The sequence below is a fragment of the Sturnus vulgaris genome, chromosome 8 (genome assembly GCF_052056855.1).
Source record: "Sturnus vulgaris isolate bStuVul1 chromosome 8, bStuVul1.hap1, whole genome shotgun sequence".
In the NCBI taxonomy this organism is placed as follows: domain Eukaryota; kingdom Metazoa; phylum Chordata; class Aves; order Passeriformes; family Sturnidae; genus Sturnus; species Sturnus vulgaris.
The window spans coordinates 4912443-4934648 of record NC_142250.1 but is presented as its reverse complement, the minus strand read 5'-3'; the positions used below and the strand labels follow the sequence as shown (position 1 = coordinate 4934648).

The window sequence follows — 22206 nt, the reverse complement described above, 5'->3', positions numbered from 1 at the left end:
AGAAAAGTTGAGACAGCTTCGAAAATGTAATATTTTTATGCTCGTCCTTATATAAATCCTCCTTTTAGTGGAGTACCAGGGGTTCTTTAGAAATTATTTGTGGGAATACAGTAGCAATCCTTCCCCCTCAGGAGCTTTCAGCAATCTGAAATTTATTAAATACTCAGAAGTAGTAAGATCTAGCCAGTCTGAGCCCAGATTCAAAGTTTAATTGGTGATGTATGTCATTCACAATGTAATCTACAAGCAGTAGGTATTAGTATATCTAGAAAATCTGGTTTTCTTAAAAAAAAAAAAAAATTAAAGTGAAAAGAATGCCTGACTGAAAGATTGCTTGTGGAAGAGTTCCTTATTTTCTTGTTTGCCTTTATTTAATAAGAGAAATATCAAAGTAGGGGATTGATAACTTCCTGGAAGAGAAGTTGAGAAAAGTAAACCTAAATTAACATTGCATTGTTTTATTCTCTCTTTAGATCTCAAAAGACCAGCATTCATAGATTGCAAAATTCTTTGTCAATTAGTTGGAATTTGAATCACTCTTTTCCTGAATTAGCCAGGCTGCATAATGAATATGAGAGGAAAATCCAGCTGAAATCCCAGAGTGTGCTGTGCTCCCAGAGTGCATGGAACCAGTTTATCTGAGGGACACAGGCTGAACTTTAAGCACCTAATCCATTTACGTACATATCAATTACCCTGTAATGGTTAATTATCCATGATCCCGTTAGGGGAGCAATCAAGCAACTGCATATGTTACCCTTTTCTACAGTCATCAAATATTGGAGGCCACCTTGTAGGAAATATTTGACCTAAATTTTCAGTAATTGCTAAAATATATATTCAGATTCCTTGCAGGTTTATGAAAACATTGCAGGAAATCAGTATTCATTTTCAGGGATGGGAGTTCTGGAGTTTGGGAGCATTTCCAGAGTTTGTTTTAGTGGTGTTTTAAAGGTAGGAGTTCAAGTCCTCAGGCTTCTCTCAGCTTCTTGAAGTGTCTTTGATAAAGTGCAGGACCCCTCCTCTGTGCCCCAGGGATCCCTGTGGTGGGCACAGCACCAGAATGTGCCTCTGCAGGGATGGACTGCTGGGAAACTCCAAATTCTGGAACATTTGAACTGGAGTAAGGTGAGAGCACCCACTGCATCAGGTGATGATGATGGACAGCACAAAGGTGCTCCTGTTGCCCATCGATTTTTCAACTGATGCCAAAACCCCACCCTAACTCAATCCGGGGAACCATTCTGGAGCTTCAAATAAATTTATAGCAGTTAACATTCTGTTTGCTGAGCGTAAAGATTAAATTATAGCACTAGCGTTCTTTTCTTTTCTTTTCTTTTCTTTTCTTTTCTTTTCTTTTCTTTTCTTTTCTTTTCTTTTCTTTTCTTTTCTTTTCTTTTCTTTTCTTTTCTTTTCTTTTCTTTTCTTTTCTTTTCATGGAAGGTTGTTCCTCAAGCAGACATCAAAGGGAAGAAATCCCTGGGCATCACGTTTTTCACCCTTTGTGAATTTGTTTTGCATAGGCTGATTCCCTTGGGGAGCCTGGGAAATTAAAGGCTCTCTTTTGTTTTGTTTTGTTTTCTTCGACAGGTACTAAGAGCTAATAATAGCAATTAAAGTACCCTCCTCCTTGTCTTTCATTAACAGAAGATTGAGGCCAGGCTTAGATCACTTAACAGGGGACATTAGCAGATGACTTGGTGCAGAAAGGCCACGTTAAAGGGTTTTGTGGCTGCGATGTCCTACAGCAATTTCGGGATTGAGTTGGGCAAAAGGAACACAACACTCTCAAAGGCAGATGAAGTTTCTTTGTACAAGGAGTTCCTCAGTAATCCTGTATTCCTGGGGATTTGGGTAAGTTTAGAAATCAGTGCTGAGGCTTCTAAAGCCTTTTATAGCAAACATTAAGAGCAAAGGAAGAAGTCAGCTCTGCTGGAGTCTGGCTCTGCTGGAGTCTGTAGCCTCTGAGCCTGGGTGGGACATTAATGTTTACTGCTTTGGGTATGGAGAGAAGTGAGGAACAATAAACTCTGCACTTCCTCCCAACCTGCTGAATCCATTCTGTTGATCCGTATTTACTGGCCTCCAAAATACAGAATCCTAAATACCTCCAAATTCTTCTCATTCTGGTCAGACTTCAGAACAAAGAAGTGTCACCTGTGTGCTAAGTGACTAAAGAAACACGTGGAATGAATCAGGAGCATCCTTGGGTGCTGTCATTAATTGTGAGAGGCCCTGGGATTGCGTCAGGTGTTGGATCTGCTCTGGACTAGAGGCAATAAAAAGTATGGAATTCTATGACTGGGTTGCTGCCCTAGACGTGAGAGTAAAAAATCACTGAGGTTACCTGTTGCTGAGTTGAGTTTTGGCCAGAGGTGAAGAAGGCAGTAGCATATTCAGTTCTGCACATGGAAATATCTATGTGCTATTTTTAGCTCTTTGTTCCAAGTACAATGAATGTCTGACTTATGTATGTAAAGAGGTGGCATAAACAGCTTCTCAGTGGATGAGACTTTGTAAGGTCTTCAAAGTCATAGCTTTTCAAGAAAGAAGCAGGAATTACAAATCACAAACACTTTCCTGTCTGCTGATATTTCAGAGTAAAAGGTACCTTGGAGTCTGAGCTCTGCATGAACATTGATGGCATTGACTACTCAGCTGTTTGTTCAAAGGGGATTTTCCCTATGATCTAGGCCCTGGAAATCCCCAATTAACCCATCCTTGGGTGACTATAGCTTGGTGCTTTAGGTGCTCCCAAAAGCTCAAGCACATCTGATTCTCTGCTGAAGATGTTCCCAAAAGCTGAGGCACCCTCATTTCTCTGCTGAAGGTGTCCCCAAAAGCTTAGACTCACTCAACTCTTTTATGGCCTCCTGGCAGATGAAGCTAAACAAGCTCTGAAATGGAGACAGTTCAGGAAATTTTCAGTGCCATATGGATTTTCTCAAAAAATGAGGTTCAGTGGCTGCAGAGAAATAAAATTCCTAGGTGAACACACTCTCCTGGCAAAACTCAGCAGCTATGGAGCCACTCCTGTCCCTTTCTCAAATCCTCAAGAGGGTTATCAGGGTGCCTTGCACTTGTGGGTGCACCATCTGATCAAAGCTCTCCTTGTCAGACCTGTTCTTAAGCCTCTTCATTTCTCATGTCGTGTTTGATCCCAGTATAGAGGCTCCAGTCTTGCTTGCTGATGGTTTGTCATGGTCTCCTGAAAAGCACCTGCCCCCAAATTCCTTCTCTGCCAGCTGACATAGAACTCCACCCGAGGGCTCATCACAAGACAAGACAGTGACTCATTCTTCCCTCTCAGAAATAGCATCCAGAAAGCTCAACAGAGGAAGTAAACAATGAACACAAGGATTACAAAAATGTTCCCATTCTCCGTGAGTTAATTTTAGAGTAAAATCAACATTTGTTCATGATTTAGAAAGATCTCCATCCTCATTATTATGTTGTTATTGTCACTGGGACTATTTTTACACAGCGCCTTCGATTTGCAAGGGGATGTTTTTGACCAAATGGATGTTCATAGTAATCAGAGGATTGGGTCAAAATCCCTACAATGGGAGAGTGAATTTCTTTGCAAGCACAAAGGATTTCTGGGAAGTTTGCTTTCTTTGCTTTTCTTTTGGAGCAGATGGTGGTGAGGGTGTTTCATCATCCAATCACTGTTGCCCGTTAGGACCTAAAAAATAGTCCATACATAGAGATACTGGGGGAAAAAAGGAGATTTCATTTCTGCAGCCTCTACAATGTGAGAGTCGTGGTCAGGCCTCAGGCAATTCCCACCACCCCAATCTCACTGTAACTTACTCTTTTCCAAGTTTATTTGTCCTGCTTTTGATCTCATTTGACTTTGCTGGACACCATTTCTACTTTTTTTGATCCACTGGTATTTTGTGCTGTAAAGACAGAAGTTTTGAATCCTCCTAAAGACAACTTGCTATTTTGTAGGGAGAAAAAAAGTCAACTTTCGTCCTTTATTTTGACTGTCTTTGATGTGTGAAATGGAGTATTCCAGGAAACAGCCCTGTGAAGGAAAATATGCTGGGTTCCAGGTACTGAACAGCAAAGCTATGAGCAAGTTAAATGATTACAGGGAATAAAAATCACACACTCAAAACAGTAAAAAGTTTTGGTGGAGCCAAGAAGGCAACAGATCATCACTGGGCAAAGCTGATGGCTCTTGCAAAGGAAAGAAAACACTTCTTTCCTTTTTTAAATGCAGATAAAAGTCTGAAAAATGAAAATATTTCCTCCCTCTCCCCAAGAATGTGTGCCCACTTAGAAACAGAGGCTTCTATAGTGAATGGATGTATGTTTACACTGCCTTTATATTTCTTATTTCTATTGTGTTGTACTCAAAAACTCAGCAGGATGTTCATTTCCTAATTTTCTGATTTAGAATTAATACAGTTTTGTTGCACTGAGTATAAATGTATAAATCAAAAAATGAAGTGCTGTTCTCCCTTGAAAATAATAATTGAGTATAGATCTAATGCTCCCAGTTCACAATTAAATTCACAAAGGTGACATGACATTTTAACATTTAGGTTGAGAGGGAAGATTTGGAGTTTAAGATGTCAATTTTGCTTCTGAATGTGAAACAATAGAGGATTTCTTATTTATTATTTATAGGGCCTCGACAGCTTGGAGAGATGGGCAGAGAAGAACTGTCTGAAACTCAAGGGAAATGCAGGTCCTGCACCTGGGCAGAAAGAACCCCAGGCATCAGCACAGGCTGGGGGGACCCTGCTGGAGCAGCTCTGTGGGGAAGGACCTGGGGGACACCGAGCTGTCCCTGAGCCAGCAGAGTGTCCTGGGGCCAAGGAGGCCAATGGGATCCTGGGGGCAGCAGGAAGAGCATTGGCAGCAGGTCAGGGAGGGATCCTGCCCCTGTGGCCAGCCCTGCAGGCACCTCTGGAGTGCTGTGTCCAGCTCTGGATCCCCAGCACAGCAGGGCCAGGGAGCTCCTGGAGCGGGGCCAGCGGAGGCTGCGGCGCTGAGGAAGGGCCTGGAGCATCTCGGTGCCCAGGAAAGGCTGAGGGAGCTGGGGCTGTTCAGGCTGGAGAGGAGCCCCAGCTGAGAGGGGCCCTCAGCCCTGGGTGTCCCTGTGTGCAGGGAGGGCTCCGAGCAGGGCCCAGGCTCTGCTCCGGGGGCCCAGCAATGGCACCAGAGCCACGGGCAGGGACTGAGCCCAGCAATTCCCCCTGCACAGGAGGCACAACTTCTTCCCTGGCCACTGCCCAGCCCTGAACACATTGCCCACAGAGCCTCTGGGCTCTCCTCCCTGGGGCTGTTCCAGAGCTGTGTGCACACAATGCTGTGCCCTGTGCTCTGGGATGGCCCTGCTGGAGCAGGGAGGTGGCTCCAGGTGCCCTCTGAGCTCCCTTCAGCCTGAGCCAAACCGGGATTCTGTGATAATCCAGTACGATTCTAACAAAATCTCAATACTTGTCCATTAATGAGCTGCTGTCTCATTACAGAAAGATTGGTACCAACCTGATACTTGAGATCTGTTACAGTTATCACTGTGAACGCAAAACTGTCCCAGTGATTCCCACTTGGAGCCCATTGAATATCATTTGTTATTTTTGTTAATCTGCTGCCAGACACGACAGAGCAGCCCAGGAATGGGCAGGATCATCAGTATTCCTGTGCTGTGGGCTGGTTTTGCTTTTCTGTGTTTGATGTTGGCCTGCTCATGTCATGGCCATTGTAGATAGATAAATTCCCTTTGTTTGAGCTGCTTTTTGAGGGCATTACAGTGATCACTGTTGAGCCCCAGGCTGACTTTACTCCAAGGTTACTCTTAGGTTTAGCTGGGGCAAATACTCAGGGGTGATTTTGCAAAGGTACTGGGAACTGCCACCCTTCCCACCACTATCCCTTAGGAATCTCTGCATTCCTTTAGGAATGCAATGCTTGGTTTCTGCTTTTAAGTCTTGGTTCACCTTGTGCTCAGGCCATGGTCTACTCGTGGGTCACACCTTACTCTCCCTGTTTTGGGTTGTTTTGTCGGGTTTGTTTGTTTGGGTTGTTTTTGTGTTTGTTTGTTTGTTTGTTTGTTTTTAATTTGGAGATGAAGGAAGTGGGACAAGAGGAATCCAGAATCAACTAGACTGTGAACGTTACTTCTTTTATTCCAGGATCCTATCTGATCCAGCCTGGCTCAGTAGAGGGGAATGAAGTGTGAAATTAACTCTAGTTAGTCTCCTACCAGCAGCCAAAGCCATCAAAACATGCGACAAAACATCTGGATTCAGTGCTGGAAAAAGGGATGTGGGATCCCTTATCTCCCTCAGTCAAATACATGACTGCTTCTGGATACTGGCACACCCGAGGCAGGAGTTCAGTCTCCATGGATACTTCTGCCCAGTGGATGTGAATCCCAAGAGGCAGAAGTGCACCAGCAGTGAAATAGGTCAAAACAGCATGCCTTGAATGATGGGGGATATCTGCCTGTGAAAAAACATGGATCTAGCTGAGGGTTAAGTTTGGAAATTCTGGAAGTATGAAGAAAGCTGATTACTGCAGATCATACTGGGGAGTACTGATAGAGGGGTAAAGAGAGATATGCCACAGGGTAGAAGTGGATTCCATGGAGGAACAGCCAAGAAGAACACCGTGGAACAGCCATGGAACACCACATTTCATGGTGGGGACAGCCAAGAAGATGACAGAGAGAAGAAGGTGGGAGCAGAAGAAGTGGATCACCCAAGAGAAAACAGCACAGAAGAAAAGGAAGTGGTCCCAAGGAGGTGCTCCAGAGGCAGGTGGAGGAAAAGGGAATAGTTGGAACTGAGGTAGGCACAGAGGAATAAAGGCAAGAGCTGGGAAGCTGGGGGATGGCAAGAAGGATGAACAGAGATGAATCATTGAATTTTGGAACTAGCTGAAGGTGTAGTGAAAATATACAAAGAATGGAGAATGAAAAGTTTACAAGATGGGGAAGTACCAGGAGAGTTGGGAAGAAAGGGAAGAATAAGGATAAGAAGTGATTAAGCTTAAAGCAAGGAAGCTATTTTGATCAAGACAAATTACATGGGCATAATTAACATTTAGCAGAGAGAGAGGGAAAAGGCGTTTTGAGATCTGGACCATGTTTTGAGTTATATTTTCACAACAAAATATAAATATGAGTCAAAAGAATTTATTACAAAAGTGTTCTCTGTGTATCCACTTGGATTTGGCAATTACAGCAGAAGAGTGCAGGAGAGCTTTCAAGAGGCTCTGTAGTGGTTCTGCAAGTAGAAGTGGCTTCATACATGTGGTTATATGAGAGAGAGCAAAAATAAGGGCGCAGGGATGATGGAAAGTGCCAGGGGAGCACAATTTTCTTCCTTGTTTTTGTTGTCCCACCTGGAAGAGCCTGGCAAGTATAATTCTGAACAGTCACTCTGTTGGCACAACCTGTGTAAGGGTTGCAGGTATGAAGGTTTCAGGTAGAAAATGGCCACAGTATGAGGAGAACCCACTTTCCTCTTATTCCAGCAGATACATGGAGACCTGGATACCTGGAGCCAGCCTATCTCTTGCTTGGTTCAGCCAAACACTGATGGGGCTGCTGCTGTGCTTTTCTCTGGAGGCGTTCATCCAGCTCTGGAGTATTCTGGTATAAAAATTAGAAATGTGGGAGAGAGCAATGAAGATGGAAAAGGGATAAGAGGGTTATCTGCAAAAGATTTTAAACTGGAATGTTAATGATTTCAGTCTTTTCTGTACAATTCTCAAAGCCCCCTCAGGTTTGTCTGAAGTATTTTATCATATTTCCTGTAAGACTGGAATCAACATAAAGATGAATTTGGGGAATACGTAAAGATACTTTCAATCCACCTTTGTTCTTTTCAATATGTTTTAAACACATTTCCATTAGCTTTCCCAATAGTGCACATTGTTCCTACTTCTGAGAGCTGCTTGACCCTTGCTCAAAGTCTATCACATAATGACACATTAACTTAGAAATGACTCCAGGAGGCGAAGGTGAAGGCATTGTATGCTTCCAATCTTCCTTCCTCCGCTGGATAAGAAATGCAAAGAAAAATATGTTAAATACACATTTTAAGTTTTCCCTGCTGCTCTGCGTTTATCCAATCAAGAATTTTCCAACAGTGAATAAGTACAAGCTATGCAGAGCATTTTAAGAAGCAAAACCTGCCAGCTTTAGGAAAGAGACAGGGAAGCTGGAAATTCAGTGCTTTGGGATTTGCCGTAAGCACTGCAGAGAAGCCAGGATCCTTCCTGCATCCTTCCTGCTCCTAACTCCAGGCAATCCACTCCAGCCACGTGTCCAATAAGCTCCTTGGCACTAGAAAGGTAATTCTTGACTCCCTGCTCACCTTTGTACAAGACTCAGCGTTGGGAAAAAAAACACTGCCGTTGTGTTGGATTGATGGTAAAGTCTCTATTGGAATTTAATTCCTAAGTGTCTTAGGAGAAGCTCAGAACTGCACAACTTTGAACACCTGGTCATATTTTAGGACTCTCATACTAAATATTCCCATTTACTTGGAGCATAAAAGAGAAATCATGGAATCATAGGATTGTTAAGATTGGAAAAGACCTGTAAGGTTTTCAGGTCCAACCATCAGCCACCATGTTCACCACTAAACCATGTCCTCAAGTGCCACATCCACACGATCCTGGGACACTTCCAGGGATAGGGAGTTCATCCCTGCCCTGGGCAGCCTGTTCCTGTGATCCAAAGGCCTCCACCTTTGATCCAAAGAAGTTCCAAAAGAGCAGATTCAAGCTGTGCCAGTTGCTTTTTTGCAAAGCTGATGAAAGTGCATTGAAACTCACTTTTATCCAGAACTGAGAAAAAGAGGGTTTGGAGCACAGTGGGGAATTCTCTCCTGCAGGTTCTCCTGTGAGGCTGTGGCTGATCACCCCTGGAAGTGTCCAAGGCCAGGTTGGATGAGGCTTGGAGCAGCCTGGGATAGCAGAAGATGTCCTCACCCATGGCAAGGGTTGGCACTGGATGAGCTTTAAGGTTCCTTCCAACCCAAACCATCCTGGAACTCCATGATTCTGTGGCATCTGTGTCTGATGGGCTGTTTGCAGGTGTTGTATGGGAATTGAGTTGAACAACAGAAAACTTCTTTGCCATTATTTTTAATTTGGAAGCTCTCAGTGATAATTCAAGACTTCTCTGTCTCCAGAGTGAGAAAGAGACCTGGAGAGGAGGAAGAACTGGACAGTGCTCTCAGGGATGCACAGGGTGGGATTGCTGGAGTGTCTGTGAAGGGCCAAGGGTTGGACTGAATGATCCCTGCAGGTCCCTTCCAGCTCTGGATATTCTGTGATTCCATAAAGTGGAGAAGGTGTGGAGAAAGTCTAAAAGAGCTCAGTTCAAGTAAGAGAAAGGATCTCCCAGCCAAGTGATATCCACAGCCCTCAATTAGAGGCACCAAGGAATCAGCAGGGCAAATACCCCTCTGAATCCAGGTCTTCATTTTGTGATGAAGGACAACAGAATGAACTCAATTTTCTGTCTCTGTCTTCCAAACCCTCCTATTCAGAGTAACAGTGCTCCTCATTCCTCGGAGATGAGTTATCTGAGGACACCAGGAAAGCAGAGGGGAGGGATTTGTGTTTGTGGGGTTGTTACTGACAACAATAACTGTGGGATCGTGATGTTATTTGGGGTGAGCACACTCGGTGTCAGGAGTGGGTGGTCTGACACACAGACAGGGATTGGTGCTCTTGGTTCATCTCCTCTGATACTTTAGGTGCAGATAGCAATGATTAGTGGACAATTCCTCTTTTTTTCCTCCAAAAAGATGACTTGGGAAAAAAAAATCCTCTTTTCTTAGCAGTAGGGTTTAGGACCTGGGGAACTGTAAGGATTTCCTTCTCTAATCTGTGGGAATTAGCCCTGACTGACAGGGAGCCAGCATGCAGTTGACTTACAGTCCTCAGCTAGCTTGCAGCTCTGTAGAATTCCAGGAATAAAGTGCTTCTTGTTCCAAGTGGAACTCCTATGAGGATCCAGTCAGAAGGGTCAATGACGGAACAGAGGCTGCCATTGTGTCCTGGGGGAGAATCCATGCAGGTTGGAGAGCAAAAAGTGCTTTTTTGGGGGTAAATTTTCAGTGTGTGGTAACTCCTGATGGGGGCTGTGGGGTGTGAAAAGAATAATAATATAAAGTACAATAATATAAAACATAATAATATAAACCATAGGAATTCTGCTAAAAGGAAATTCAGTAGATTGTTGTACTGTGTGGGACTGGATGTGTCATGCTGTGGTGCTTTAAAGCAGCACCTCCAAACACAGCCTTCTACCTTTCCAAAAATTTAATTGTGAGCCATAAACCATTAAAGAATTGCCATTTGAAGACTAAAATTCCAGGTAGTGAAAAGCAGATAATCATCTGATTGCCTTGAATGCTCTGTTGTAAAGTGAGCAGAGTGAAGGAGAAGGTACCAGAGAGAGAAACAAAAATATTGAAAAGCCCTGGTGCAGTGTTTGGTTTATTGTTGGAGCAGTTAGGGAAATCTCCCAGACAGGATTAGAGCTCTTCCAAAATTATTGGGTGAGGAGATATCAAATCTCTCATAAGAATATTTGGATTTAAAATACCCCTTGCTCCAAAGAGCATTTCATTTTGTGTAGTGCCTTTCTCTGCTCTTTCATTGCTGAAGGATGAGCAAATAATTGAAGTGGGGTTTGTGTATTTCCCCTGCTGCCTCTGCCAGCTCACCTGGGGAGAAGGAGGCAGGATCCAACTCTAAACAAGCTGGGTTCAAGCAGGGCAGGAATAAAATGTTCTTTATCTGCAGCTCAGCCAGTGACGTCCTCACCGGCTGTAGTAGGGAGCGAAGCCAGGCCACGGCCGTGGAGCTGTTGGGTTCCTGCCTTGCTGAGCAGTTCTTCACAGAAGAAAACTCTTTTAAAGGCTGATATTCTTTCACCTGCTTGTGGACTGTACCTGCAGGACAGAGGCACCTGAACTCTGTCTCTAGAACCAGGCTGTGGGATTTGGATGTGACAGTGGGGTGGCACTGCCCTGTTACCCAGGACAGCTCTCATAGCCTCTGCATCCAGAGGGAGAAAGGACAGGGAAAACTACAATTCCTACGTTTTTTGTGACTGTGACTTCACTAGTTTCTTGTGCTTGAAGTGCTTTTTTAGGGTTCCAACCTTGAGTAGGTTTAAAATGGTGGAAAGGGGTTTGGAGCTGCTGAACTTTTACAGCACCAAGTAAAATGGACCCATTTACCAGGCACTTTTTAATATATATATATATATATAAATGTGTATTTTTTATATTTGTATTTATATGTGTGTGTGTTTTTGCTTTATGTGTTACATTCCTCTGCCCCTTTCCAAACATTTTACAACCCTGCTGCATCTTTTGGGGTCCCTCGATCCTCACCCAGTTGCTCTCACTGGGACATGCTGGCCCTACAAGAACCAGGAAGCTTCAGTATTCCCACCACGCTTTCCTGGGCACCCTACTCACCTCCAGAGTCTCTTGCCTGTGCCACATCCTGCACTGAAAACATGCCACATGCCACACATGGTGACCCTGGGCAGGTGACATCCTCTCCCTCGGGGCTGGTGAGAGCTCTGTGCCTACCCACAGGAGTGGGGCTATAGAGATAGATTTTTATCCTGTTTCTTCCAAGGGTTAAGCAGAGCTCACATTTTCTGTGTCCAGCATGGCAGCAGAAGGGGGATTCTGTTCCAGGACTTTCCCTGCATTTTTTATGGACCAGTCTATGGAGGAGTTATCTCTTAATCTGGCTTTGCAGCTCAGTATAACCTGCTTTGCTGGCAGGGATTCAGCAGCCAGGTGAGGAGTTGCTCTGCCAAAACTGTTGCTGTCCTGATGCTTGAAGTGTTTTCCTGCCGTACAGAAATGCAATGGGCTCATTTCCTTCTCCTGAGGGGCTGGAGCTTGGATTAATTTCCCATGAGGAGGACGAGGGGCACCTCCATACCTGCTCCAGCTGAGTGAGTGTTTGTAGAAAGCTGGAGTAATAATTCTGGGGAGGGCTTGGGATGTGGGAGTGAGGCCATGGGAGGTGAAGTATGAGGAAGCCTATTTATACATCTTAGCCTCTGGATTTCACCTGCCTTAAGGTGAGAAATGTGGTTCTCAGCCTCGGTGGCATGTGCACAGTCAGAGCTGGGAAGTGAAGAGGCAAAACTGCAGCAGCACCCGTGGTCTGCCAGCAGCACAGAGCTTCCCTGTGAGAGAGGAGCATTTCCAGTCTGGCGTCTGATTTAGGCATTGAGAATCGCATGTATTTCCCTGAAATCTTGTTTCAGCTCAGGGCTGCTAGGGTGGCCGCACTCTGCAACGTGGCACTGAGGGCTTTTCCTCCTGGGCTGCCCCAAAGCCTCCCAGCTGGAACAGAATCTTGTCCCTGGGAGCACCCTGTTCAAATCCCAGTCTGTGCAAAGCCTCCACACCCCCCACCCCCTCCCGCCCCCCACTCCCCACCCCGTGCTTGCAGTCCTTGCCCTGCTGGTTTTGTGCAGGTATTTTCAGGATCTGCCCCAAAAGTGATCCTGGCATATCCATAATCATGTCCAAGGCAGGAAAGGGCAGGATTGGACCCAAAGTGTTGTGTTTGCAGTGAGAACTCCAGGTTATGCCATCATTAGCTGCCCTGTGCTTTGGATGAGAAGTTACTGTGTGGGTTCCATCCACTTAAACCTCTGGTTCTTTAAATAGGTGTCCTTGGCCAGCTTTTCTCACTCTGTTAATCCCAGCACAGATGAACTGGCATGAATAGAAATGTTTATGGCAGCTGCATATGGAATATATCTGATTGTTGCATACAGGCAGAGCTCTGGGCTTGTCATTTGATGCTCTATAAACTATAAAGAGCCTTGGATAATCTTTCTGAAAGGAGCTGTGTAAATGCAGATATAATTAGCGTCTTTTTTTTTTTTTTTTTTTGGAAATAGATATCTCTTAATAAAGCGCGGGAGCACAGAATAGCCATTTCCTGTGATTTTCATTCACATTATATTTATAGTGCTGCAGAACAAATGAGCCGTTGGAAAGGCAGAGAAATGAATGCTGTGGATGAACTTGCCTTGAGAGGAGTTTGTGATCAAATTATGAATCTAACAAACTACAGTAAGCCAATTACTGCTCCTCCCGGATTTGTGAGCAAGCAGGCTCAGTGGGATTTGGTGTAATCCCTCCCTGTGAACAGATGGGCAGATTGTAGGGCTCTGCCCAGACTTCCAGGGAGCTGGGATCGTCTTTCCTTACCTCCTTTGCCTCTCAATGACAAAAATACTCAAACAAGGATGCACAGAATCAGTGAAGATTTTTCTGACGTGCTTCTGTGCAAATTGTCTTTAAATTTTTACCATCTTCTCCTCCCCAGAAGATCTTTTTCCCATGCCCAGGGGTACATTGTGATGTTGGGCTGTAGTTAAGAGGGGGTCACCTCTCATTTGCAGGGAATTACAGAACACCCCAACCTTCTCCTCCAAGGTCAAACCAACTGAATAACAAGAAATAAATCTGAAATAATTATTAGTCCTCCCCGAAATTAATTTGATTACACTCACTGAGTTGCCATCTGCATCTTTGGCCTTCTAGAGCTGCAAACTTTCTGCTTTTCAGGAAGAAAATAAAAATGTTGTATCAGATAGGAGATGAAAAGATTCTGTATTTTGTCTACTGCAATTATAAGAGCTTCCCTGTGCTCCTTGTGTTACTCCTTACACAAATCAGACATTTATACAGCAGAAAGCTGCCGGTACTGTCCTTTGCCTCAACTAAACTACACAAAATATTGAAATCATCAAGATTTTTAACTTTATTGCACAGCTGTAGTCTTGCTTTTAACTGGAAATACATGCTGGTAACTTCTAGACTCAATCCAACGTTTGTTTCCTAAGCAGTAACTATAACTTCTCAGATCTATTTAGCAACTACTCAGTAAGGAAAGAAATTGCTGTAAAATGTAGTGAAATAAAATCCTTTGTCCTACCAAGGCTGAGCAGGGTCAGTTTTGGGTTCAGACCAGATTCTCCAGGGTTTCATTCAGAAAAAAATATGAAGATGGAGACTCCAAAGTCCCTGCTTCACCTCTTACCTGTCCTTGAGAGGAAATGTTATACCTTATTATCCTTATTGATTGCTTCAGCTTATGAATCATGGAATATTCTGAGCTGGGTGGGACCTACAGGGATCATCCAATCCAGCTCCTGGCTTTGACCAGGACACCCCAACAATCCCACTCCTGGTATCCCTGGAGCTCTGGCAGCCTCGGGGCTGTGCTCATTCCTCGGGGAGCTTGTTCAGTGCCCCACTCCTTCAGACCACACTGTTCTCACTTGGATATAAAAATATTGTGGGAGACAGTCTTGAAAGTCTGGGAAAGTCAAGGGAAATTATAACTGCCGTGTCCTCATCCACGTTCCATCCCTTTATTATTTCTGTCACTGTATCCTAGACAGGTTGGTCAGGCATGATTTAGCTTTGGTAAATCCAGACTGACTGATCCCATTCAGCTTCCTCTCCTCTGCATGCCTGGAGATGTGTTTTGGGAGGACAAGCTCCACAGTTACCAAAGATCTCAATGTCATCCAAGGTGTTTAAAAGAGTTGGAAGATGAGAAGGAACTTTATGCAAGTTTTAAAATACTGGACTGCAGAACCTGTTGTATCGAGAGATAAGAGAATCAGAGCTCTGTAGTAGGTCAGCTGGGTTGCATTCCTAGGACAGGTTGGAACTGGCAGTTGGGGATAATGTTGGTAAAGAACACACAAGGCTCTATCAGGACCTTGGCTCCTGCATTCTTACAGAAACAGAATTTATTTCCCAGGCATCCTCTCCCCAAGTGCAGAAAAATGCACCTGAGTCTGGAAGAAGTGGAATTTAGTCTTCCCCGTGCTGCACTCTGTGCAAATGCATCCCAAGGAGAGTCCAGCTCATCCACTGATTGCCAGGAAAATCCTCTGTGAGATGCTGGCCCTGGCTGTGTTTGGGTTGGACTCACTGGGGAGATGCAGGATGCTCAGGGAAGAGAAGGGAACTAATGAGCACCTTTCCTGTCAGTCATCGTTACTCCTGGCAGATCCTCATGCTTCCAGAATAACTCCCTTCTGCCAAATACTCCCAGATCGGAGCCCACAAGGTGAATTAGTTCCTTTTGATGATGTTCTGAGGGAATGTGAAGGTACCAACAATAACATTCTTCGAGCATATCAAATATTTAATGCACATGTCTGGGAGCAAGAAGTCTTTTCTCTCCTTCAGAAGCAGCTTCTCCTGGATTGTCCTTTCTGCCTGTAGGAATTCTTCATTCCTGGGGGACAAATCTTGCCTTGAAGATCTCGTACTGTTGACTTCATGACAGCTGGCTTTAGTATTTTGGGAACACATGAGAAGGGAAAACTATATCAGAAATACAGGTCTGTGTGAGGGACAGGTGGATCTCACAGGACAGGTAAATCTTATTAAAAAATGGTAGAACAAACTAAATGTAACACATAGCTACACCAGGAAAGAGGAATTACCCTGGGTCTTATTATGGATATTAGATTTAAAATTTTATTTTCCTTGTTTTATTCCAGGTCTCGTAACACAAAAAATAATGCTCGCTCTGATTAATTTAATTTTATGTGGTTTTTGGAAAGAAATTAAGGTTTTAAGTCATACTGGTAAGTGGTAAGAAGCAGTAGCATTAAGTAGGTTTGCAACAACCTCCTGTATGTATTTTTTGAAGAACTGAGGAGCAATTTTAGTCCCAGTGGAGGTTTTCAAGAATGCTCTGGTGTTATAGTGGTTACATGACCATATAAACCTTGTGTTACGAGCTCCCCTTTACTCTCACCATGCGCCCTCACAAAAAAAAAAAAAGACAACAAAAAAACAAACAACAAGAACAACAACAACAACAACAAAAACACCAGCCTATTTTTGAAAAAAATGAACTTTGTTTTTGTAATAGGGACAACAGTGCCAACAACACAATAGGAAATTCAAATCGACAGAGGGGAAATTTAGGCTAGATATTTGGAAGAGGTTTTTCCCTGTGAGGGTGGGCAGGTCCTGGCACAGGGTGCCCAGAGCAGCTGTGGCTGCCCCTGGATCCCTGAAGTGTCCAAGGCCAGGCTGGACGGGGCTTGGAACACCCGGGGACATGCTTAGGTGTGGAAGGGGTGGAACTGCCTAGGCTTTAAGGTCCCTTCCAGCCCAAACCATGATTCCCTGATTTAAATAAGCTCCATTAGATGCCTGGGTGGTCTCCCAGGAGTTGCACAGCGAGTCCGTGAAGTTTCACGGAATTGCAAACGGGAGTTTCAGGGAATGCTGTTCAAACTCCGCGAAGGTGAGTAAAAGCCTGAGCTCTTTTCCAGACCCTGCTTTAGGCGGTGGCAGCGGGCACCTGTATCCCGGGGGAAGAGAGAGTCTGAGCCAGCAGCATCGCTGTGCCGAGCCGGGCTCCAGCGGGAGGGATTCCTGCTGTGATGGCAAATGATCTCGGGAAGGCAGCGGGAGCTGCGGAGCTGCGGGGAGACGGACGGGCCCCGGAGCGGGGGGCGGCTCGGGGGGTTCGAGGGGTTCGGGGGGCGGCTCGGGGGGTTCGGGTACCCAGCGCTGCCCAGCCCTGCCCGCAGCGCTCGGAGCCACGCTGGGAGCCGGGGGGAGCCGAGAGGGGAAGAGAAAGGGAGAGGGGGAGAGAGGGGCAGAGGCAGGGGGTGCTGGGAAGCCGGGCTGGGAGCGGGGGAGTGCCCGGCGCCGACAAGGGGCAGGCGCATCCCTGCCCGACGCTGCCTCGGGAGCAGCCGGGATGCGGAGCCGCCGGTGGGGAATGGCCGGGAGCCTCCCGCTCTGACATGCCGAGGTATTTTTTTCCCCGTCGTTGCTCTTCCTCGGGTTGTTTGATGGCAGGTGCGTTGCGCTGGGCTCGCTGTTGCTCTGTTCCAGCTCTGGGGTTATTCGGGAAGCAGAGAGGAGGGTGCCAGGTGTGTTCCTGCTCCCTGTGGAGACGTGGGGGGAACTTGCTGCATCACCCAGCGCAGCAAACTTTGAACTGCCAACTCAGGCTGGGGGGTCTTGGGCTTCATTTCCTTTTGGAAATCAGGTAAAAGTACGCCCAGGACTAATATTTTATTTACCTATTTAGAAGAATCACGATTTCCTCATTGCGTTAGATTTGGAGTGGGGGAGTCAGTAAAAACCGCTGGGGTTTATTGTCCTTTGTCAGACTGAGGATTGTGTCTTTCCATCGGCGTGGTTTCCCTGCAGTGAGTGAGGAAAGATTTGAACACTCGTTTTTCAGTTGTTTGGACTAGAAATTCATGTTGGTGGCACCGTGGAGGTCCCACAGCTCCAGTCCTCTTCCTCAGAGGAACTCCTTTGCAGCACTCCCATGCCCAGCAGCATTCTGCCTGGGTTCTGCAGTTTTTAGAGTTGAGGGTTAGAAAACTTAAGGGCTTGTACCTGGCTAATTTCGTGATAAGCCTCTACACGCAGTAGTAAGTGCTCTGTTAGTACTTTCTGTCAGCTTCTCTCCCCTTTTTCTCATACCAGAGTTAACCCTAGTTAAAAAAAAAAAAAACCCAGACAAAACCCACTTTTCTTGATCATACCTTGAATTCCTTCATATTTAACTCTTCTTACAGCATACTTTTGTTTTGGTTTTTTCTGGTTTCTTGTTTCCTTTTTTTTTTTTTTTTTGGTTGGTTGTTTTTTGAGTTTTGGGTTTTGTTTTTTTCTTTTTTTTTTTTTACTTATTCCTTTTCTGTTAAATTGGTATTATTTTAGTAATCACTGCTCATGGAATCCTGCCTTTTCCTTGCTAGGTGTTGGTTGCCATGCTGCCACTACTTCAGTGGTTTTTTTTGTTTTAAAAGAGGAATTTTAGTGATTACTGCATCCCATTTAATCTGGAGAACTGTAAACGAGTGCAAACAAGTAAACTGCAAACTAGTAAACCTGATGCAGCATTTGAAGGCAGAGGGGAGGTGTGTGTTTGTATTTCTCCACACGAAGGAAGATGCTGTTTAAGGTGCTGTGTTGTCACAGGAGCATAACATTCCCTGTGGAAGGGTAACCCCAAGTCGATGTTTCCTGCCTTCTCCTCAGCTGATTGGTGGAGCTGGGAAGCTGATATTACAGGAGATATGGTAAATAATTAATAATATTAATGACCTGGACTTTCACACGGTGGAGTCTTGCTTTGGAGAGCTGGAGACCTTGCCTGTGAATTCTCAGTTTCTCTTATCAGAATATCAGTGTTGCTTTGGGGTTTTCTTTGCCAGGGGAAGCAGCAGAACAGTGAGCCAGGGGTTATTTGATGCATTTTATCTGTCTGTGGTAGCACTCAGGTTTCAGGAACATGATCCCTGTGGCTTGGCAGGTGCACCCCTAAGAAATAAGAGTGGAATTCAAGGAGAGGACAGCTGTGCTCGAGGATGAAGCCTCCACTCCCAGCTCTTGTCTGAAGCTGCTGAGGCAAGAAAGTTACTCCCAGGTGCTGTGTTTCACACCTTACCCTTGGAGAGGGAATGTGCAGTCTGTGGAGAAGTTTGGGGCTTGATATATTCTTTATGGTGTTCTACTCATGCTAAATCACTGCTTGAAATAATTGTATTGTCACCTTGTGTCATATTTGCTCAGGTGTAATGGCTCTGCCACAAAGGCAGTCGCCTGGAAAATTGTGCTGCAAAATTTTTAATGTTCCTTGGAAAGGTGGGGAGGCTTTAGAGCCTTTTTTTCCCCCCTTCCTATTATAAAAGTTGGGGTTTAGAATTTGATTTTTTTTTTCTCTCCTTTTTCTTTTTATGAACATCCTGGTTTCCTGGTGTCTGGGATTGTCTGGTAATGTCTTCTTTTAGGCATAGGAGATGGGTCTCTATACTGAAGAAAACTTTCCTCACAACTACTTTCAAATAATATGAAATGAATGAAAATTAAGCTCTTTAGATGAAAAATAAAACTAAGTGGCCATGCTGGATTCTGATCATAGCTTGCTGTGCAGCTAAATTGTTGTAAGGGTTAAAGGTATAAAGTATGAATTAATTTCTTCTGTGCTGCAGGCTGTGGTTTCAGATGTCCAGTTTTAACTTGCTTTTTAAATTGTGGATTAGTATTTTTTGTGTTTCTATGAAAGGTTTTTATTCACAGTCATCAGCTTTATTAAAAAAAAAAAAGAAAGAAAATAGAAAAGCAAATTTTCACGAAGAGTGGACTTGTGAAGGGCACTGGTGTAGTTTAATAGTACCAGTGAACTTTTGGGGCTGAGAGGTGGCAACGCTGATGTTTGGAGCCAGTTTTAGCACCACTGTTTCTGAGTTCATAATTTTAAATGTGCATTAGGAGCCTCAGATTGGAAAGACCATCTGCATCTCCAGCTGTGGGGCTGGTACTGCAGTCTGAATGCCATATCTCCCCTGGTGTCGTCACTGAGCCCTTCCAAAAACAAGGATGGGGTTGGGCTTTTGGTTTTTAGAATCCCAGAATAGTTTGGGTTGGAAGGGACTTTAAAGCCCATCCAGTGCCACTCCTGCCATGGAGGTGCCATCTTCCACTATCCCAGGCTGCTCCAAGCCATGTCCAGCCTGGCCTTGGACACTTCCAGGGATGCAGGGGCAGCCACAGCTTCTCTGGGCACCCTGTGCCAGGGCCTGCCCACCCTCACAGGGAACAATTCCTTCCTCATATCCCATCTATCTCTGCCCTCTGGCAGTGGGAGGCTGCTCCTCCTTGTCACTCCATGCCTTTGTAAAAATGGAAGTTTTATCAGCCTGCTGGAATTAACTCACACTCCCTGCTCCTCCTTGGTGATTTCCACTGGGCTCTTCACAGCATTCCAGGAAATGTCTTGCACTCCCTGAGTACCTGACCCTGAGTTGTGCCTCTCTGAATTTATCCTGCTTCTGTTACTTCAATCCTTCAGAGCCTCCATTTATTTCTGGGTGCTATCAATGACCCCTCCTCCAAGTCCTGTGTCCCTGCTGTGTCACATAGGATCAATCTGTTCCAACCATCAGTGACACAGTTACTGCTGAATGTTGAATGAGATCAGTTCCAAGCCTGAATTTTAAGACCCTCTAATAATCACTTAAGTTTTCAGGACTTTTGCTGTTGTCTCCCCGTGAACCAGATGCTCACCTATCCCTGAATGCCTCTGCTGGTTGCAGCTTAACTCCCATTTTCCCACGTGACACTGCTGAATACTCAGCTAAACCCCAGATTAATGGGATCTCCAGCGTTTGGGGAATGTTATCTGATGAAGTAATCTCTTAGTTAGTCTCTCACGAGCTACCTTGTCCTGAATAATAAGAAAGTTGCTCATATTTCCCTGTGCTTTCATGTCTGAAAAGAAATTTGGAGAGAAGAGAGCTTGGGTCTCTGTACCACTGAAGGAAGTGGTGTAGACTTGGAGAGAATTCTTCTCTTAAGCATGAATAATTTATTCCAAGCTCTTTAATTTTCTGCAGTATCCCAGTCAAAGGAGATGTGCTGTTTGTTTCCAAACTCTAGCTTTGACTTAAATGGCCCCTACAGCTTTTATTCCCTTTATGATGATTTCTTCTTTTGTACCCTTGTGTTTCTTATTTTTTATTTCATTTCTTTCTTAATTTTAATTTCTTTACTACTCACTTCCTTCCTCTCCTCCCATGGTAAATATTAACACCCTTGCTGAAAACAAGGTTAAAATTTTCCTTTGTACTTACGCTCGCTGGATTTGATGACCTTGGAGATCTTTTCCAAGTGTAGTGATTTGGTGATTATCCATCCCAAAATACCCATTTCTCTACAGAGGAACCCACGTTGTTCTTTTCCTGACCTCTGTCTTCATAGAGCACCGAAAAATCTTCACAAAGTTTCCAAAACCAAGAAAATACTGCATTCTTGAGATCTTCCTGAGATTCTGTTACACCAGTTCTCCCTAGATTTTCTTTTAACTTCTTCGTTGTGTTTGGTTTTAGGCTTTTTAAAACTCCATAGGTTTCTATGAAAAGCCTTCTATTGTTGGACGTAGTTCCCTGTTAGATGTGCACCCATACAAAGGCCTTCATCTTGAGAGTCCTTCCCTCCCTCTTTTTTCTTTGGAATGTTTGTCACCTGGCATTTAAAGATTTTTTTGGGGCCTCTTTCATTTTCAGATACCTGAGCTCCTCATTTCAGTTGATTTTTCTAGTTAATTCCCTTAATTTCTTTTTTTTTCCCAAAACAAATGCTGATAACCCTTAATTACAACCCCTTTTTCTTTTGTTTTTCCATCTTGTTTAATCAGCTGATTATCATTCAAATCCAGTTTATTTTCTGTCAGCGAATCCTCTCCAAACTGAGAATGAATTAACCTTATTTCTCCCAGATACAAAGGTTTCCTGCTGGATCAATCCTTTATGAGAGCACACAAATTAAGCTGCTATTTGTAATTTTTGTTCTTTGTATCTGGAAAATGAAATTCCCCAACAGTGGTCCTATTTCTAAAGAGTTCTTAATTCTCTTAAGGACACCACAGCCGCCCATGTGTTTCTTCCAGTTTATGGCATTACTACCTCCCAATGCAATTTGCCTGGATCAGCCCTTCCCAGAGTGATTTTGATCACAGCCAATATTGAAATTTAACATATGGCTCTTTTCTGGCTCCCTGTCTCTGTCTCCAAGGAAAAATCCTTTGGAGAATCCCCTCTGCTCATATCTGGAGAAGCAATAAGATCAAGTTTGCTGGTTGCCCCAATGGTTCTGCCTTTCTGGCAGTTCTTTGAGAGAACCAAAATGGATTCTGCCCCAGATTAGGTCAGATGTGGGAACAGCATCGATGTTTTCCCCTGCCATTAACTATGGCTCACACAAAACTGAGTGCTCAGAGTTTATTTCATCTGGACAGCACAAGGGATGTGGGATTTGTTTGCTCTGTCCTGATGGAGCACAAGCATTCCTCAGAACACATTCCTACAAATGCTGCTGCTCTGGTCCCTTTGTAGAGAAGATATTTTATATTTTATTTCCTCCAGTGTAAAGTAGTCCCAAGTTCCTGCATACATAGATCCAAACTGTTGGTTTGATGGAGGGAGAGAGAGCTGCAAGGTTCCAGTGCAAAAATCTCAGCTGAAATCAAGGCTTTTAAGAAAAAATTTGTATCACAATATCCAGAAATAATTGTGAGCTCTATAAAAGTACAAAATTTCTACTTATATTTTATAACGATTTTTATTATCACATCCACTTTTCATAAAGTGAAATTCTGCAGTGACTTTTCTTC

At 44.3% G+C, this 22206-nt stretch overlaps 1 protein-coding gene across 16 annotated transcripts in view; it reads left to right on the top strand.

The window, feature by feature from the left end:
* The window catches only part of PCDH15 (protocadherin related 15), a 643743-nt gene that overhangs the window by 306460 nt on the left and 315077 nt on the right, over nucleotides 1-22206 (top strand). For 3 of the 16 annotated variants that reach the window (XM_088168756.1, XM_088168750.1, XM_088168744.1), the window contains exon 1: nucleotides 16232-16314. The exons of 9 other annotated variants lie outside the window; for them this stretch is intronic. The gene's annotated coding sequence lies outside the window, so the exon portion shown is untranslated. Of the gene's footprint in view, nucleotides 1-16231; nucleotides 16315-16754; nucleotides 16831-16858; nucleotides 16878-22206 lie in introns of those variants that run through there. 4 more of the 16 variants (XM_088168747.1, XM_088168739.1, XM_088168742.1 and 1 more) reach the window with 3 other exon arrangements.